This window comes from Balaenoptera ricei, chromosome 3 (assembly GCF_028023285.1).
Source record: "Balaenoptera ricei isolate mBalRic1 chromosome 3, mBalRic1.hap2, whole genome shotgun sequence".
Classification (NCBI taxonomy): Eukaryota; Metazoa; Chordata; class Mammalia; order Artiodactyla; family Balaenopteridae; genus Balaenoptera; species Balaenoptera ricei.
In genome coordinates this window covers 10,643,676-10,665,769 of record NC_082641.1, presented here as the reverse complement: position 1 = coordinate 10,665,769, position 22,094 = coordinate 10,643,676, and positions in this window count along the sequence as shown.

Here is a 22,094-nt window from a genome sequence, read left to right as displayed (position 1 = left end):
ATATCTCTTCCCTCTTGCGTCTCCCTCCCACCTTCCCTATCCCACCCCTCTAGGTGGTCACAAAGCACCGTCTCTGCTTAGATTATCCATCTGTGCTTGCACATTGTTTACTTTTTCATTTAGAACCCTGTACATACTAATCATAGTTATTTTAAACAGTATATCTGATAATTCCAACATCTTTGTCATAGCTGATTTTGGTTTTGATGATGGTTTTGTGTTTTCAGACTGTTTTTTTTCTTGTGTTTTGCCATGATTTGTTTCTGTTGAAGCTGGACATGTTAGGAACTGAGATAAATTGTCCATTAATGTGAAGTTTATGTTAGTCTGGCTAGGAGTAGCTATAGGTGTTAGAGGCTTCAAATTCCTCTAATGTCCTTGTTTTTGTCCCCCATATTGACTTTGTGCTTTCCTAAGAACTTCTCCTTGGAGAATCTGTGTCTTGCACTTCTTTATGCTGCAATCACTGTTACTGTACTAGAGCCCTCACTGATGTGGTATAAAGTGTATGAGGTGTAGGAAATGTGTTCTATAATGTCCTGATTTGGACATGTGACCTTCACAAATATTTTCACTGGCTATATAGGTATAAACCCTGTTGTCTATGTTAATTTCCCTTCCTTCCTTCTTTCCTTCCTTCCTTCTTTTTTCTTCCTTCCTTCCTTCTTTTCTTCCTTCCTTCCTTTTTTCTTTCTTTCTTTCTTCCTCCCTCCCTCTCTCTCTCTCTCTTACTCTCTTTCTCTCTTTCTTTCTTTCTTTCTTTCTTTCTTTCTTTCTTTCTTTCTTTCTTTCTTTCTTTTCTTTCTTTCCTTCTTTTCCTAGACTGCAGAGGACTTTCCTTCCCCCTGCAGTGATAATGTTTCAGATTTCTACTCTGGCAAAGTCCTCTTCCCTGGGGAGTACACATTAACTATGAAGAAGGCTTGGGAGGTGTATTTCACAATACTTAACTCTTTCTCTATCCTACCAAAGCCACAAGAGGATCTTTCTTGTAACTTTACTTTCTGAGCCTACTGGGGTTCCTGGAGGGAAAGTTTATGAAAATGTGGAGCTTTTAAAGTTTGAGGTTCCCAGGCATTTGCTACTCTCCTATTCCACACTCAACCTCCAGAAATTCATCCAGATTATAATTTAAGTGTTTCTACCAGTTTATGGTTCCATACATTTCTGTTCCACACTAGCTGTTCTCTGCTGTGATTCTCTGGATGTGCTCTTTTCCCCCGATTTCTGTGTGGTCATTTGCCCTATAGCCTCAGTTATTTGACGGGCCCAAGAAAAATCTTTGATTTTTAATTGGTCCAGCCTTTCTTGTCATAACAACGGGGATGATGACTTCTAAGCTCTTTACGTGCCACAGTTGAAACCAGAAGTCCTTAAATTTCTTTTGACCCTTATTTGTATCATCAGTAAAATTGGAAATGATAAATGATACTCTATTCTTTGTCCAAATTATAGAGCTGAATGAGAAATATACAAAGAAATTTGACAGGTACATGTTTTAAAAACATATTTCAATTTGATACTTGTAAAATTGTTTTGGAAGATGTGATTTAGCTCTTTGGCCAAACAGTCTTTGTAGAATAAGACATACATACTCACAAACTCAGTCCTTCCCCTTACATCTCCTTTCCCTCATACCTCCTAAAGAGAGCAATCTGGAAGGGGCTGGCATTATTAGATTCAAAATCCCCACTGGAGTTATAGAGAGTAAAGCTATTTTGAAAAATTAAAACAGTCACATGGCAACAGTCCAGAGAATAAAATGAGTCAAGGTTCTATAGAATGGAGAAAAAATGAAAAGGAGTGCCAGTAGTAATGAAAGATTTGCTAGATGGAACAAATAAGAAATAATTAAAGTATTCTCCAATCCTCTGTCTGTAGCCTTCCTGAATGTCATTAACCCTCTTTTCAGAAGTCTTGATTTACATAGTTCTTGTAGTAGTTCTGTTTTCTTGACAAATCCAGGTAAACTTAGTATGATATCTATTATGATGCAGTTGGAAATATGATGGTATGGAAAACAGAAGAATTATTTTTATACCCTTTCTACTTTTAAAATACTGAGCTCAAAGCTTTTATTACTATAATAATAAAATATTATTTTATTTGGTGAATAATTAAAGGTTAACTATATGGTACTAAGAAAATATTAGTTTGCACAATGGCTGAGGATCAGATATCATAATGCAACATTGTGTGGTTATTTATCTTTTATGTACATTTAAAGTTCCTGATAAGGACATACTCAATGATAGAAACACATGTACATGTACACACACATACTCGTGTAGTAACTGTCTATCCCCTGTACATGGCACAAAAATATTTGCTTTTAATGGTGGTTATGCTGAAATAATCATTCTAAAAAGTGCTAATTACAGTTCAATTCACTTCTTATAAATTAGCAGTAATGACAATATATTGAAATCATGCAAACTGAAACAGCCAGAATTGCTTTAGCTCTTAAAAATGGACATTCCATAATACTGATGTTAATTTGTTGAATATGCCATTGGATGTCCTTCCTTTTTATCTAGAAAATGATTTGGTACTTCCATAAGTTTATAAGCTAGCATTGTTCTGCTCTATGTACAGAATCCTGTTTTTCCCTCCATATTTTCTATTATCCTGTGCCTTGTGTTCCTTTATTCATGGAATACTGAGGAATGTGATGTTTCATTTATGTTCATTTCCACCTCGATAGACTGATAATTTCATGGCATTCTTTCAAAATTAACGAGCAATTTAGTAACAATATGAATAAAGAGCATTCAACTGCAAAGAATAAAAACAAAGGCAAAGACTGAAGATGTTAACTGTGGGCACCAATGCTGCACAAACTTTATAATTTACCAGTAATGAGTATTATGCTTGGCATAAAAGAAGCAAATAGTAGGGGTATGAGCAGTTATTTCCGAAATTTTAAGGTAGGTTTTTAAGATAAAAAGGTAGAGCTAACCGGGAGATACACTATGGAAACACTGAGCTTATGACATGCTACCCCAAAAGTCAGCATTTTCAACACTCTGATATCATAATCATAAGATTTGCTAGAACTCCATGTGAATAACATAAAAGTGTAGAAAATTACTGGTCCCAAGATGAAGGAATATGACATACTGTAACTTTTATTGTTATATAGTCAAGATTGAGTCATTAAGACATCATATAATAAATAAATATAATAACTTTTATATCCCAGAATTTCCAAAACTCGTTAGATGAACGCTTGTATTTTTTTTCCCTTATAAAATCTATTAACATAGAAGACACCATTATTTAAAATGCTAGAGTATGGTAAACCAAAGTTCCCTTATATCTGTTACCTCGAAAGCTAGTTTAGTTCAAAATAAATTAGTGTTGTATTATTTCCTATGCTAAAACTTAGGAAAAGAATCTTTCTCTTTTAATACCTGATCAAAAATGGAATCAAGAAAATAGGATAGATGAAATGCATAACAGCTATTAGGAAAAATATATTTCTCCACTGAGTAGGAATAATACTTAAAATAACAAGCTAGTCGAGACGTTTGTGTATGTATGTGTTTACATGTGTGCATGCGTGCATGTGCACATGAAATTATTTTAGCAATATGCTTTTCTGCTCTTTACAAAGAAAATCTAAGTTCATTAAGATGTATATTTCCTTATCCCTCCTTTTTATTTTCAAAAATTTACCTATGCTTTAAAGGATCTCCATTTTTTTAACAAATACAATGTACAAAAACACTTAGAAAGTTTTAAAATTAATGCTAAAAATTTCCCCAATATTAATATTTTTACCCCAAATGTAGTAATCAGCACATTTGCAAGCCATTTATTTCTGAAATTAACATTTAAGGCAGTTAGCTCTGTTTCACGTGAGTGAGGGACATATGGATCTTTATTTAAGATTGCATTCTAATCTTTCTGTTGAGACAGTCATTAAATACTGGCAATAGGAATTTCACCATGGCCTTGAAAATGGCTTGCTCACAGGCTGCCACCTTCATTATTCCTTACAACATGGACTTTTGTTGGCAATATTCTCTCCCATATGCTGAAGCATATAGAAACACCAGAATGAGACAAGTAATACTTATCCTTTTACAGAAAAATCTATTTAAATGTTCATGTATTGAAAATAGGTGACTCAGTTTCCAGTCATCCTGGAAAAAGTGAATGTAAGGGTTATCTTTTTACCTAGCTTGTGATTTATCTTTTTTGTTTAAATCTGTGACATTATAGCTTATATTAATGTAAGTCTAAAAGTTAGACTGGAATAATATTCACAACTGGAAGAATAAAACATGAATTTCTTCCAAAGGGGATGTAGGTTTTATGGGGTCTGAATCTTGTTTGGAGAGTCCTCTCTTAAGAAAAGAGTACAAAATATTTTACCTTTGCAAATTTTACAAATTGTGTGTTGTGTGAACACTTCTAAGACAACTTTAGGGCTTTGAAATGAGTCATGTGTGTAAAGGGACTTGGTCTTTAAGATTTATTAGCTTCATAGTAGGTCCACTTCTGATTTCTTCATACTAAATGGGGCCTGTGTAGTAAAAACATAGTATATAGGGGGTTGTATTAGAACATGAGATGGAGAGTCTTGTTCAAGTGATTTATTGAGGAAGGAAGGATGGAAAATACACAGGATAAGTCAGGGGACTAACAAGCAAGAATGTGGTCTTGGCCAGAGAACTGCTTCATCCTGATCCCATAGGGAACAGATAGAACTGGTCTCATCTCAAAGCCAAGGAATGGGTCTTTGTTCTCTGTGTAAGTCAGTCACTGGCTGTGGGCTGCTGGAGGGGAAAAGCCAGATCTCCTCCTGTTTCTTGTAGGCAATTCATCAGAAAAGGGGCAACTCTGAGCTGTTTCCAGACAACACTCATGGCAGCTAGGGGATGAGTCTGGCAAAGTACAAACAACACCCACTACAAGCTACATATGTATTTTAAAAATATTTCAAAGCATGCTTCAATACTAAGTGAACTCTTTCCATGATGTAATAATAATTATTACTGAAACACTATTAATAACTGATTGTTTAGAAAGCAGAAGGGGTCTGTCGTTATTTATGCCAACATTCACTTAACTTGCACAAAGCTGTGCAGGTTGGGTATTCCAGGAAGTCATTCAAATCCCAAATATTGAAAATAGGTTATTTGTTTTAACATTTTCCCCAAAGATGGAAATACAGTAACTTGAGGCAATAGCATCTTCTTCCAATTGGACCAAAGATGCTATCTGGGCTAGCAGTGACCCTGCTTGCTAATATTTACAGATTGTTTCTTAGGCTATTGGATATAATTATTCCCCGATAACCAGCAAGGTTATAGAGATCATGCTGGGGTTCTCAGAAAGGAATTCATCACAGGATAAACTTTCTTCCCTTTTAAGGTAAAATGATGTGACTTTAATCTTATACTTCTTTAAAGTCTACCAGCACACAGTATTAATGTTGAATTGCTATGTAACCAATTACCACAAACTTAGCATCATGAAAGAACTATCATTTATTATCTTGCAGGTTTTGCGGTCAGAGGTATTGGCTGGGCTCAGCTGGATGTACTTCTCAAGGTCACACAAGGCTGTAGTCAAGAGGGCAGCTGGTTTGGGATTCTTATCTGGAGCTTAAAGTCCTCTTCCAACCACATTCAGTTGGCAAAATTCAGTTCCCATATTAGGACTGAGACTTTCACCTCTTAGAAGATGCCCTTCTCCTTAGACAGTTCAAATGTGGTTGTTTCTTCTTTCTTATAGGACAGTAGGTCAGTATCTTAATCCTTACTCTCTTTTAAAGACATCATCTCCTATTATGTGAGGCCCGCCCCAAATAACCTCTCTTTAGAGGCACTCCAAGTCACCTTCGTAGTAACTTAATCACAGGAGTCATTGCCCATCAGAGTTACATGTGACGCTCACACTCACGTGCAAGAGATTCTACAGAGAGTATATAAAAAGGCACAGGGATCTTGGGGTTCATCTTAGAATTCTGTCCACCAGAAACACCTAGCAAGTTTAGAGACCTTGATGATTACGTTTATGATCTCAGTGAGAGGATGTGAGGCTACGGTCTTTTGAAGGTATCAACAATAGATAGGAAAGAACACCCACTAACAAGCTGGTCAGCTCCACTGCTGTTCCTTTTACATTCTAATGTGGAAAAGGGTGTGTTTTAAAGACTTTCAAATCAAACTAAAGTTAAGAAAGTGGAGTAGAGGCCACATTTTAGACTTGGGGTATTAATTATGGGTGGCAAAGTTCTTCATCCAGGAATTGAGTCGGGATTTTTCCTTTGACCTACAGTCTAAAACTTAAAACATACTTTCATAAGTAGCCATGTTCTAAGAGTGTCAAAATATTTAATTGGAACAAAAGCTGATTTTTCATGACTTTCTTTTATTTTAATGATTTGTGGGGTTTTTTTAATTGAAATATAGTTGACTTACAATATTAAGTTGCTTTCAGGTATACTACATAAAGATCTGACATTTGCATACATTATGAAATGATTACCACTATAAGTCTAGTAACTATCTGTCCCCAAAATACAGATTTTTAACGATTTTTTAAGTAAGTTAAAATATCTGAATTATATTTAATAAAGGTATAGCATTCATTATGGTCAAATATCTTAAGTAGACAGAAAAAATATATATTGATATATATGATGATCTTCTGTGTTGACTTTATGATTTAATGCACTAAACACATTGACATTTTATTGTTGGTGTCCTTACATTAGAAATGGCTGCCTAGACAGGTTACTCTGAAACCATAATTCAAAAAGAGTCATGTACCACAATGTTCATTGCAGCTCTATTTACAATAGCCAGGACATGGAAGCAACCTAAGTGTCCATCAACAGATGAATGGATAAAGAAGATATGGCACATATATACAATGGAATATTACTCAGCCATAAAAAGAAACAAAATTGAGTTATTTGTAGTGAGGTGGATGGGCCTAGAGTCTGTCATACAGAGTGAAGTAAGTCAGAAAGAGAAAAACAAATACAGTATGCTAACACATATATATGGAATCTAAAAAAAAAAAAAAAAAGGTCATGAAGAACCTAGGGGCAAGATGGGAATAAAGATGAGACCTACTAGAGAATGGACTTGAGGACACGGGGAGGGGGAAGGGTAAGCTGGGACAAAGTGAGAGAGTGGTAGTGTACATATGGACATATATACACTACCAAATGTAAAATAGATAGCTAGTGGGAAGCAGCCACATAGCACAGGGAGATCAGCTCCGTGCTTTGTGACCAGCTAGAAGGGTGGGATAGGGAGGGTGGGAGGGAGGGAGATGCAAGAGGGAAGAGATATGGGGATATATGTATATTTATAACTGATTCACTTGGTTATAAAGCAGAAACTAACACACCATTGTAAAACAATTATACTCCAATAAAAATGTTAAAAAAAGTCAAAAAAAATTTGTTTAAAATTATTACAAGAAATAATTTTAAAATAATAACATTATTATTATTATAAATATATTTAACATTATATGTTGAATATTATTATAATGTTATAAAATATTAGTATACTATAATAAATAATGTTAAAAATGTACATATAAAGATTGCTTGCAGGACCAACATTTGAATTTCATTCTGCAACAGTTGCTGCCATAAAAAATTGAACAACTTTTGACTAATGAGAGCAAATAAGTATTATTAGAATGATTTGATAATATGATACATAGAATAATTTAAACATTAAGTATTTTCATCTTTAAATTCCTAGATAAACTATACATATTTTGTTCTATTCAATTGTTACATATAGCTGGCATGCTTCAATACAATTTTGGTAATTCATGATTCATACTACTTACAGACAGGAAAATTTTTGAGGTAGGTTTCAGTGTCTTATAATTGGAGTCTGAGACATGAGCTGTTATAGATTATGATCTGTCAACACCGTTTTGTATTGTTTTTAGGAATCTTTGTAATTGGTTAAAAACAAGTTTTTTACTAGTCCAAGATATATTTCCTTACAATATTTTTATTGTTTTCCCCAGATAAACACATATATGACTGACCCAGGGATTCCACAACTTTTGCGGAAGTAACGCAATTCTATCATACTTCAAATGATACACATTTTAGTAACACCTATAATTTATTGGTTGTCTGATGTGTGTCAGATGTTTTTCATATAAGCACTCTAATCTTAGAAAAACTTATCAATATTGCCACTCTTATTTTAGAAATGAGGAAATTGTATCTCAAAAAGATTAAATAATTTGATCTATTCACACAATTAGTAAGAAATATAACCTGGGACTTAGATAGCCCTCTTCAATACAAAGCAATAAAATGGTCTCAATAAGTACTTCGATAAAGACATGGAAATTTTCCATGGATGTATTTAATAACTATTAAAATGTTGTTTCTGAAAGAATGTATTAAAATATTCTATACATAATCTAAAATTTACGTTGTATGTTGCTACACATTAATTGCAATACTAATCAAATTGTATGTGATGTATGCATTCAACATTTATTCAACAAACAATCATAGTTTGTCCACTAGGTCCAGACACTGTTGTAAGATTTGGACATATAGTTGAAAATAGAGAGAGAGAATTAGAGGTATAAGTAGATAGAGAATTAGAGATACAAGTAGATATAAAGACAGGGTATGGATATATCTATAGATACATATGTATATGTTTTATTTCTAAACTGCACTCGTGAACTTACTCTTCAATCTTCTTCCTCTTACAGGCTTTTCATTATTAATAAGTGGAATGATTTGACTGAATATATCAGAGTCATTTTTGATTAATTTTTCCCCCTTCCACTTCATAGTCAGTCAGCAAAACTTCCTGGAAATAAGATACTTTCAAAAGATTGTCAGAATTCAGCCCCTTCTAACCATCCAGCTGTTATTACCCAAGTCAATGTAGCCATTATTCCTCATTTGGCGAATTGAAATAACTTTGTCTTCCTGTTTCAACTCCTCCACCCCTAACCCCAGTCCTCTGCCTACACAGAAGCCAGAATAATCCTATAGAAAAGATATCAGGTCTGTCAGCTCAAAATGCTCTATCTCTCCCACCACTCCACCACTCATCTAGTTTAACCATCACAGCCTCTTTATATCTTTCCTCTGACATGCTAAGCAATGCTTTTTCATCAGGGCTTTTGAGCCTACAGGTCCTTTATCTAGAGCACTTTTCCCCAGATGTCCATATCTAATGAATATCTTTATCTTTTTCAAATCTTTGATCAAATTCACCTTCCCAATTAGACCAATGCAATCCAAGATATTTGAATTTGAAATCACACTCCCCCCCAGAGCCCTTTTTATTGTCCTATTCCATTTCACCATAGCACTCACTGTGATCTAACTTAGTATATAGTTTTATAATTTTGAGTTTGTCACCTGTCTTTCACTCTAGAATGTAAGATACATGAGGACAGGGGATGTTGGCTTTTTTTAATTCAATGCAATTGTTACAGTACTTTGAAGAATAACCTTTCCTAGTTTAGTTATAAAAAAATACTTGATTGATTTATTGATAAAATAAACATATATGGAAAACTATAATTATGATGATATAGTATATTGCTATATTCATGAATAACTTTGTCTATTCTTAAATTTTTATTTTCTAAATCGGTTAAATAAATATTGAATGTATGGAAACTGATTTGAAAAGTAAAGCTGCCAATGGGTCATTTAAATACATGACTCATTGAGTTTTTGTAATATCAAATGATGTAATACTAAGTAAGATGGAGGAAAACAACATTACTCTCTCACAAAATTTGTATTTAGATTTTTTTTCATGTTAGAATAGTAATTCATTTCCACAAAGTCTGAACACTTATTTATTAAACACTAAACACATGCATACACTTTAATCCAAATTAGTACTGATAAGCACATCTTCCTTTTAAAGTCATCCAAACAATTTAAAATCTTTGAATATAGAAAGTGAATTACACATCTGCAGACTTTTTCTGTCTAAAATCACTTTCTAAGTTAGGAAGTAATTGAAGTAATGAAATCATTCTATTTTTATGATGTGTCTACATTTATCTTATCTTAACATTTTGAGAACAATGCTAATGAATGAAGCCTTTGAACCTGTATACTACATGTCAGGGGAAAATGAATGTGTACCCTAAGGCTGTCTGAAATAATAAATGCCCCTTATTTACAAATTATGCTGTCTCAAAAAATGTTGAACAGTCTTCCAGAATTGCATGTCACAGTGGCCAGCCTTTCAATGATCAAGTCTCATTTTTGCAAGATCATAAGGCAAAGGAAATATTTGCACCTGTCTGACCTGGCATGCAGTGACAGTTGATGAACCCATTGCCACTGCAAGGTGGTTAATGTCTTTGTAAGACCAAAATGTGACAAGAGCCCACTCGCATATACCAGGCAGGGCTAAAGTAGGCTGATGGATGATAGCAGAGGAAAGCAGCTCTTTTGAAGTCAGGTGTTTATATATATATATATATATATATATATATATATATGAAAGGGAAATATTAAGATTATATTCAATTATTTATAATTGAATATCTCAGATAAAAAGACAATTCACATTATACAAATTATACTTGCGCATTTTCAAACATTGCAAAATCTCAGATAAAGCGATATTAATGAAAGTAAAACAACCAGATTTAATTTGTGTATGAAATAAGCCTCCTTCCATAGGTTGAAGCAACATTAATAAACATCATCCACAAACAATGCTTTGTGAATTTTGCAAAGACTCAAAAAAAATTTCTGAAAACATAATTTGTTTTTGTTTTGATATGAAGTTTCGTAAGTATATGAAACAATTTGGATTATTTCTGGAGTGACATTGTTAAAATAAAATATTCATAATGAAAGAAATCTTAAAAGGTCAATTTGAGTCTATGTTAAAATACAGCAAATGAGATTGGTTACACAACAATGTGACTCTACCTAACACTAATGTACACATAAAAATGATTAAGGTGATAAATTTTATGTTTTATTTTTTACCATAATTAAAATTTTTGTAAAAAAGGAAAAAAAAAGAAAGAGAGACAAAGAAGAAGAAAGACACAGATACATAACTAGGAGGAGGCAATGCGACCACAGAGGTTTAGTCGTGGAGACAGGAAAGCCAGATAAAGTCTAGAGTCACCAGAAGCTGGAAGAGGCAGGAAACATCCTCTCCTAGAGCCTTCGGAAGGAGTGTGGTCCTGCTGATACCTTGAGTTTGGACTTCTGGCTTCTAGAGCTATGAGAAAATAAATTTCTGTAGTTTTAAGCTACCCAGTATGTAACAATTTATTGTGGCAGCCATAGGAAATAACACACCCTTCAAAACCAACTCTGCTTGGATTAAACAGGAAAAGGTAGTAATGAAAAAAGTGTAGTGTAGCTCATAGAATAACTGGGACGGCTGGAGAACCAGTTTGGAAAACAAGCATTTGTCAAGAGAGGCTGAGAAGACAGGTCCACAAACCTAATCACTCCACAGGCATCATCCAGAAAGGGGGTGATCCAGCCGGCATCACACAGCAGGCAGAATTGGACACTGGACACAGCCCATGGTATAGTGTCAAGTTCAGCCCTCAGAAAATGTTACAGCAGTGGCTGCCCACCTAGTGCAAATATACAAGGTGGGGACTTCCTCAAAGGCAATAGCAAATTAATGAAAAATGAAGTCTCTGTTTATAACCAGAATATTGTCTTTTACAAAAGAAAGTAAATTAATCCATCTTTTCACATTATAAAAAATCATACCTAGGTAATAATTTATTACTATTAAGTCTCTAAGAGAGCATTAATCCAATAATTATTATAATTAATGTCAGTTTGTACCCTTCTTAGACCCCAAAATGAAACTAATTTGAATAGTGCATATCTAGTTATGACTACTTTCTATGTTGTCAAACATCATCATTTATTACAAAAGGGAAAAATGAAATTAAAAATAATGCACTATGCGGAATTCATTTATGTGGCAATCTGTAGAGATGACTGAGAAAGCGAGTGATTTGAATCATATTTCAAATTAAATTACCTTCCTGTTAATTGTAGTTTAAGCTTGTATTAGTGTTGCTGGGAAAGAAAAAGCAATGGAATCAAGACATGGTTAAGGTTGGACACTTTTCAATATGTCAAAAGCATATTGAGAGTGGACATCCTTGTCTTGTTCCTGATCTCAGTGGAAATGCTTTCATTTTTCACCATTGAGCATGATGTTGGCTGTGGGTTTGTCATATATGGCCTTTATTATGTTGGGGTAGGTTAACTCTATGTGCATTTTCTGGAGAGTTTTTATCATAAATCAGTGTTGAATTTTGTCAAAAGCTTTTTCTGCATCTAATGAGATGATCATATGGTTTTTATTCCTTAATTTGTTAATATGGTGTATCACATTGATTGATTTGCATATATTGAAGAATCCTTGCATCCTTGGGATAAATCCCACTTGATCATGGTGTACGAGCCTTTTAATATGTTGTTGGATTCTGTTTGCTAGTATTTTGTTGAGGATTTTTGCATCTATGTTCATCAGTGATATTGGTCTATAATTTTCTTTTTTTGTGATATCTTCTTCTGGTTTTGGTATCAGGGTAATGGTGGCTTCATAGAATGAATTTGGGAGTGTTCCTCCCTCTGCAATTTTTTGGAAGAGTTTGAGAAGGATAGGTGTTAGCTCTTCTCTAAAGCTTTGATAGAATTCGCCTGTGAAGCCATCTGTCCTAGACTTTTGTTTGCTGGAAGATTTTTAATTACAGTTTCAATTTCATTACTTGTGACAGGTCTGTTTATATTTTCAAATTCTTCCTGGTGCAGTGTTGGAAAATTGTACCTTTCCAAGAATTTGTCCATGTCTTCGTGGTTGTCCATTTTATTGTCATATAGTTGTTTGTAGTAGTCTCTTATAATCCTTTGTATTTCTGCAGTGTCAGTTGTGATTTCTCCTTTTTCATTTCCAATTTTATTGATTTGCATCCTCTCTCTTTTTTTCTTGATGAGTCTGGCTAAGGGTTTATCAATTTTGTTTATCTTCTCAAAGAACAAGCTTTTAGTTTTATTGATCTTTGCTATTGTTTTCTTCATTTCTAATTCATTTATTTCTGCTCTGATCTTTATGATTTCTTTCCTTCCACTGTCTTTGGGTTTTCTTTGTTCTTCTTTCTCTAATTTGTTTTAGGTGTAGGGTTAGATTGTTTATTTGAGATTTTTCTTGTTTCTTGAGGTGAGATTGAGTTGCTATAAACTTCCCTCTTAGAACTGTTTTGGCTGCATCCCATAGGTTTTCATTCGTAGTGTTTTTGTTGTCATTTGTTTCTATGTATTTTTTTATTTCCTCTTTGATTTCTTCAGTGATCTCTTGGTTATTTAGTAGCACACTGTTTAGCTTCCATGTATTTGTGTTTTTTACAGTTTCTTTCCTGTAATTGATTTCCAATCTCATGGCGTTGTGATCAGAAAAGATGCTTGACGCGATTTCAATTTTCTTAAATTTTCTGAGGCGTGATTTGTGACCCAAGATGTGACTTATCCTGGAGAATGTTCCATGTGCACTTGAGAAGAAAGTGTATTCTGCCACTTTCAGGTGGAATGTTCTATAAATATCAGTTAAATCTATCTGGTCTATTGTGTCATTTAAAGCTTGTGTTTCCTTTTTTATTTTCTGTTTGGATGATATGTCCACTGGTATAAGTGGGGTGTGAAAGTCCCCTACTAGTACTGTGTTACTGTCGAAGTCTCCTTTCATGGTTGTTAGCATTTGCCTTATGTATTGAGGTCCTCCTATGTTGGGTGCATATATATTTATAATTGTTATGTCTTCTTCTTGAATTGATCCCTTGATCATTATGTAGTGACCTTCGTTATCCCTGTAACAGTCTTTATTTTAAAGTCTATTTTATCTGATATGAGTACTGCTACTCCAGCTTTCTTTTGATTTCCATTTGCGTGGAATATCTTTTTCCATCCCCTCACTTTCAGTCTGTATGTGTCCCTAGGTCTGAAGTGGGTCTCTTGTAGACAGCATATATATGGGCCTTGTTTTTGTATCCATTCAGCCAGTCTGTATCTTTTGCTTGGGGCATTTAATACATTTACATTCAGGGTTATTATCAATATGTATGTTCCTATTACCATTTTCTTAATTATTTTGGGTTTGTTTTTGTGGGTCGTTTTCTTCACCTGTGTTTCTCACCTAGAGAAGTTTCTTTAGCATTTTTTGCAAAGCTGGTTTGGTTGCGCTGAATTCTCTTAGCGTTTGCTTGTCTGAAAAGCTTTTGATTTCTCCATCAAATCTTAATGAGATCCTTGCTGGGTAGAGGAATCTTGTTTGTTTGTTTGTTCTTTAGTTCTTCTATATCTTTGTTAAATATTTCTTGTATTTTCTCAATCCGTGCCTGCATTCTATTTCCGAGATTCTGGATTATCTTTACTATCATTACTCTGAATTCTTTTTCAAATAGATTGCCTATTTCCTCTTCATTTATATGGTCTTGTAGGTTTTTACCTTGCTCCTTCATCAGTGGCATAATTTTTGCTGTCTCTTTTTTTTTTTTTGATGGGTGGGATTGTGTTCCTGTCTTACCGGTTGTTTGGCCTGAGGCTTCCGACACTGGAGTTTGTATGTTGTTGGGTAGAGCTGGGTCATGGTGCCAACATGAGGACCTCTGGGAGACCTCACTCTGCTGAATATTCTCTGGGGTCGGAGGTTCTCTGTTAGTCCAGTGGTTTTGACTCGGAACTCTCACTGTTGTCCACTCTTGCCACTCTCATTCAACGTAGTTTTGGAAGTCCTAGCCACTGCAATCAGAGAAGAAAAAGAAATAAAAAGAACACAAGTTGGAAAAGAAGAAGTAAAACTATCACAGTTTACAGATGACGTGATACTATACATAGAAAATCCTAAAGATGCCACCAGAAAACTACTAGAACTAATCAATGAATTTGGTAAGGTTGCAGGATACAAAATTAATGCACAGAAATCTCTGACATTTCTATACATTAACAACAAAAAATCAGAGAGAGAAATTAAGGAAACAACTGCATTTACCATCGTAACAAAAACAATAAAATACCTAGGAATAAACCTACATAAGTAGGAGAAAGACTTGTACTCAGAAAACTATAAAAAACTGATGAAAGAAATTAAAGATGACATAAACAAATGGAGAAATATATCATGTTCTTGGATTGAAAGAATCAGCATTGTGAAAATGACTATACTACCCAAAGCAATCTACAGATTCAATGCAATCCCTATCAAACTACCAATGGCATTTTTCACAGAATTAGAACAAAAAATTTTACAATTGTATGGAAACACAAAAGACCCCGAATAGCCAAAGCAATCTTGAGAAAGAGAAATGGAGCTGGAGGAATCAGGCTCCCCGACTTCAAACTATACTACAAAGCTACAGTAATCAAGAAAGTATGATACTGGCACAAAAACAGAAATATAGATCAATGGTACAGGATAGAAAGCCCAGAGATAAACCCACACACATATGGCCAACTAATTTACGACAAAGGAGGTAAGAATATACAATGGAGAAAAGACAGCCTCTTCAATAAGTGGTGCTGGGAAAACTGGACAGCTACATGGAAAAGAATGAAGTTAGAACACTACCTAACACCATATACAAAAATAAACTCCAAATGGATTAAAGACCTAAAGGTAAGACTGGACAGTATAAAACTCATATAGAGGAAAACATAGGAAAAACACTTTTTGACATAAACCACAGAAAGATCTTTTTGACCCACATCTTAGAGTAATGAAAATAAAAACAAAAATAAACAAATGGGACGTAATTAAACTTAAAAGCTTTTGCACAGCAAAGGAAGCCATAAACAAGATGAAAAGACAACCCTCAGAATGGGAGAAAATATTTGCAAATGAAACAACAGACAAAGAATTAATCTCCAAAATATACAAATGGCTCATGGAGCTCAATATCAGAAAAAACAGACAACCCAGTTATAAAATGGGTAAAAGACCTAAATAGACATTTCACCAAAGAAGACATACAGATGACCAAGAGGAACATGAAAAGACGCTCAACATCACTAACTACTAGAGAAATGCAAATCAAAACTACAATGAGGTGTCACCTCACACCAGTCAGAATGGCAATTATCAAAAAATCTAGAAACAATAAATATGCTGGAAAGGATGTGGTGAAAAGGGAACCTTCCTACACTGCTGGTGGGAATGTAAGTTGATACAACCACTATGGGGAACAGTATGGAGGTTCCTTAAAAAACTAAAAATAGAACTACCATATGACCCAGCAATCCCACTACTGGGCATATACCCTAAGAAAACCATAATTCAAAAAGAGACATGTACCCCAATGTTCATTGCAGCACTATTTACGATAGCCAGGACATGGAAGCAGTCTAAATGTCCATCAACAGATGAATGGGTAAAGAAGATGTGACACATATATACAATGGAATATTACTCAGCCATAAAAAGAAATGAAATTGAGTTATTTGTAGTGAGGTGGATGGACCTAGAGTCTGTCATACAGAGTGAAGTAAGTCAGAAAGAGAAAAACAAATACTATACGCTAATACATATATATGGAATCTAAAAAAAAAGAAAAATGGTACTGATGAACCTAGTGACAGGGCAGGAATAAATACATAGACATAGAGAAAGGACTTGAGGACACGGGTGGGGGAGAGGGAAGATGGGATGAAGTGAGAGAGTGGCAGGGACATATATACACTACCAAATGTAAAATAGATAGCTAGTGGGAAGCAGCCGCATAGCACAGGGAGATCAGCTTGGTGCTTTGTGACAACCTAGAGGGGTGGGATAGGGAGGGTGGGAGGGAGGCTCAAGAGGGAGGGGATGTGGGGATATATGTATGCATATGGCTGATTCACTTTGTTGTACAACATAAACTAACACAGTATTGTGAAGTAATTATACTCCATTAAAGATGTATAAAAAAATAGTTTGGATTTGGCTATCAGGAATAAAAACGAATCTTAATATTAGGTAATATGTTAATTAATGTAGAATGATTTTGAATTTCTATATTTTCTCATTTCTGTTACTGCAGAATAATGATTTGAAAGAATGAGCAGAAATGAATTTGCAGAAAAAGAAATCAGGTGATCAGTTATTGTAAGAGAAGAAGGAATTTTGAATATGTGATAAAGTCAGAAGCTGGCAACACATTCAGATTCTAGAAACAAAAGAGAAGAGGAAATTTAGATGCAGGTGTCTCTTCTTTTGACTATTGTCCCAGCCTAACCCTCCAATCACTCCATGTAGTTTTTCTAAAATACATATTTTCAGTTGTTTTAATAAAAGTGAACTTATTCAAGGCAGAAATCTATTAGTACAGCTTTATTATCCTCATATGCAGGACTCTTGCAAATGCTGGACAACAGTAAATTCAGCAAAATACCTTAATACGTTTATAATCAACACGTTAAATCAGGAGTCTAATGTGGATAAATGATGGCAAGAAAATTTATCTTCTGAAAAAATTAAGAGCAATATTAGGGTGAAGCCTGATGGATACATAGTACAGGAAAAGTGAATGAAGAAGATGGTATAAGTCCAGGGCTTAACAGAGGCAAGGGCTTGCAGAAACAAAGAAAGCCAGTTCTGAGAATAAGGTATAACATTTAGTTTTAGGTTGTTGATTGTATTTTGATATACCCTGCATACTCTGTTACTCCAAAAGTTCAATAAGAGTTGAGGCTTATTAACTGGAAGGGAAGATACGCTTGTCCAATAATTTACATTTCTATCCATGAAAGAGAGAAAGGACACAGTTCAATAAGTGTTCTTTTCATAAATACGTAGTGTGGTCATAAAACAGGTTGCAGGGACAGTGGCAATAGAAGCATTGCACAGTGTAGAGAAAAGTGGCATAAAAAGATTCCAAATTCAATGAGGCCAATCATGTAGCAGAGCTCAATGTCATTGGAATTTATAATAACAATAATGAGCATAATTCTTCTGAGGGTCCTTTTGAATGATCAATTATTGGAAATTGAATTATTATATTTGCACATTAAAAGGAATGATCCGCTAAAACAGATTTCTTCAGGCACCAAAAACTTGGGTTGCATAAATGCACAGATATATAATGCCATATTTGTCCATATATGTTACTAGAATGCCATATCTATCATAGTCACTGCCTTAGTAAAAAGAACTTTCAAAAAGAAGATGTATATGAGTTTTTAATACAAAGAGATGGTCTTAGAAAAGACTAGGAATTGGACTTCCCTGGTGGCGCAGTGGTTAAGAATCCACCTGCCAATGCAGGGGACACGGGTTCGAGCCCTGGTCCGGGAAGATCCCACATGTCGCATAGCAACTAAGCCCGTGCGCCACAACTACTGAGCCTGCGTGCCACAACTACTGAAGCCCACGTACCTAGAGTCTGTGCTCCACAACAAGAGAAGCCACCACAATGAGAAGCCCGTGCACCACAACAAAGAGTAGCCCCCGCTCACCACAACTGGAGAAAGCCTGTGCACAGCAACAAAGACCCAATGTAGCCAAAAATATATAAATAAATAAATGAATAAAATTTAAAAAAAAAAAAAGAAAAGACTAGGAACGATTAATTATTGATCCTCTGGAACCTTGTGACGTCAGGCGTGGGCTGTAGAGCAGCATCACTGTCATCAGCTGGGAGCCTGTAAACAATGGAGACGCTCCAGGCCTGACCCCATTCCACTGAATCATAGTCAGACATTTGTCAAGATACACAGGGGACTCAAATTCACATTGAAGTTTCCAAAGAACCACTCATTTCAGCTGCCAGTGGTTGGTGTAACAAACCACTCCTATGTTTAATGGCTTAATCTAAGATAAATTACATTATTTCTTATGGAGAGTTTTTTTGTTTGGTTTTGGTATTTTTTTGAGTTGATTGGTCCTTCTTCCAGGCTCCTTTGGTGTCTTTTGTGCAGCTGCAGTCAGATTATGGTTTATGCTGGAACATGCGAGACAGCTTTACTTTAATTTTATTTATTTATTTATTTTTGGCTGTGTTGGGTCTTCGTTTCTGTGCGAGGGCTTTCTCTAGTTGCAGCGAGGGGGGCCACTCTTCATCGCGGTGCACGGACCTCTCACTGTCGTGGCCTCTCTTGTTGCGGAGCACAGGCTCCAGATGCGCAGGCTCAGTAATTGTGGCTCACGGGCCCAGCTGCTCCGCGGCATGTGGGCTCTTCCCAGACCAGGGCTCGAACCCGTGTCCCCTGCATTGGCAGGCACATTCTCAACCACTGCACCACCAGGGAAACCCCCGAGACAGCCTTACTGATGAGTCTGTACCTTAGTGGGAACAGCTGGAAGCCTGCCGTGACTCTCTGTCTCCCTTCGTGGTCCCTCCCGCTGGTATATTTGGCTTCTTTCTAAAATAGTTAGATCCCAGGAACATTCGAAAGGAAAAATCTCCAATGTACAAGGGCTAAAATGCTAACCAAGCTTCCACGTATGCCATGTTTGTTTATTTTCCATTGCTCAAGGCCAGTCACAAGACCAAGGTCAGCGTCCATATGGGGGGCAGAAATTTGAGGCTTTGAATTCCAGTGTCATGGTTTATAAAGAATCACTAAATTACTATCCCCCCCACTGCTCTCAAGTATCTCAATTCATTAGTTCCCATGTTTGTTTATGATGCCAGCTGAAATAGCAATGGCATAAGCCCTTTACAGACACTCCTTGTTGTCAAGTCTGGAGTACCAAATGAAAGAAATGTCTGTACTACCCTTAAATAACCAAGAGAGATTTTGAGAGCTGGCCCTCCCTTCCTATGCAACCTAGAAACTTACCTCCAAACAAACAAACAAACAAAAAACATAATAAAAAATAAATGGAGTCACTGGGGCCAGTAAACATCAAGTCACTACTTCACCAAATTAGTGAGTTAGGCTTTTTGACTTCACTCTGCTAATCACTGCTAGACCATAAACAACTACACAGAAGTACCTAGAAGAGGAAGATGTATTGGTTAAGATATTAACTTTTAGTTAATACATACTATTCTTCATGAAAATGGTTTTCTTAGAACTAAAATGCACATATCAATTTTCTAAATGGCAGATGGTTGATCATTTTGCATTTGGCAATAAAAATAATGGGGACATGCAAGTCCCCCTTTTCTCAAGGCAAGGGAACATTATTGAGACTCATGGAGGGCCATATATAAATATATTCAAGAAATTCTAAAATGTTTTGTCCTTTTAACAAGTAAATAAATCTGAGTTTGACTGGAAACATTAAACTGATCCAAAATAAACACAGCTAGCTGTGATAAAAATTAATTATTCATTCAGGATACTCATTTGGCCTGCAAATGTAAAATAGATAAGATAAACAGAGGTCTCCACAATTATTGATCACAATGTCTAATAAGAAAAGGGAAATAATATGGCATTCTTTAACAGAATTTGATTTCCACATAAGGAAGTCATTAAATTGAGTTGCCTCTGAGTCCAAAGAGGGAGAACATGAAATCATTGTGTGACCCTCACACTTAAAATCAGCAATATTTTTACATTAATGTCTATAAGTCATTTGCTAAGCCTGTCTGAGCACTGGATTCAGCTAATATAAAGTCACAGCTATAATGTACTTTTGGAAAGTTTTACAATTTGTAATCAGAGTTGAGGGCCCTAATGGGTCAGTGGTGAGAAGCCTCAGCTGTTGGCATATTCATTGTTCCATGACCAGAGATAACATTAAAATTTGTATGCATGGAATAAGAACAGATTCATCCATCTTTGTAGTCATAAACTATAGTTGCCAAACAACACTCCTGCACAGAAATACCTCTGTGAGACTGGCCTGCTTTGCATTCTTCTGAAGACCTGAAAATATGGCTGTATCCCCATACAGTTGCATTCCTAAAATAAGAAATCAAATACAGTAACATTACACTTTCTCAAACAATAGATCTTTCAGTTCTCTCAGAAGCTGAAATACAATGCATGGTATTCAGTGATAGAGGACAAGAATAGAACCTGTAAAGATGCAAATGTCATACAGAAAATTGGTAGCAAATGCTCATATATTGAGATAAAAGGAGACAAAGCTTTAGATCTGAAACCAATGGAAGTCCTTCAATGTGAGAAACATTGACTTCTGCTATTTTATAGCTAACCTATATGAGGAGTAGGTGTGATTTTAACAATGCTTTGAGGGCTCTGGGGAGCAGGGATACTGAAATTGATGTGGTATATATCTCTGCAAGACTGTTCTGAAAAGTTTAAACATTTGTTTGCCTGCTGTAATTGACCTCTGTGAAATTTATGAAAGAAAAACTAGAAAATCTAAACTGATGTATATGATATATAACAAGTAAAGGGAACAAAGTATTTTTAAAAAATTGCAACAGAGAAATTCCCAACCAGGTGGCTTCACCGGTGAATTATGCCAAGTGTTTAAAGATGAATTAACATCAATGTTTTAAAAACTCTTCTGAAAAATTGAAATGCAGACAGTACTTTTAAACTCATACAATAAGGCCAGTATTACCTGGTTACCAAACCAGATGAATACATCACAAGGAAAGAAAACTATAGACCAATATCTCAATAATGAAGACATCAGAATCCTCAGTAAAATACTAGCAACCCCTATCTATTCACATATAAAAGGAATTATACATGTAATGACAGCACTACTCAAAGTGACCTACAGGTTCAACAAGATCCCTATGAAAATGCCAATTGCCCTTTTTAGATAAACTGACAATTTGATTCTAAAATTCATAAGAATTTCAAAGGATCAAAAGGCAAAACAATGTGGATAAGGAAGAGTAAAAAAATAATAAGAAAGGAGGGCAGAGTTGGTGTACTCACATTTTCCTATATCTATAAATTTACTATAAAACTACAGGAATAAAGACGCTGTGATACTGACATAAGGACAGACACATACATTAATGGGGGTCCTGATATAAACCCTTACTGGATGGTCAATTGATTTTTGATGAGGTGTCACAATATTTAAATGAGAAAAGAATTATCTATTAAACTAATGATGCTAGAACAACTAGGCACCCACCTTAAAAAAAAAGAACCTTGACTAACCCTCACAGCTTATAGAAAAATTAACTCAAAATGGATC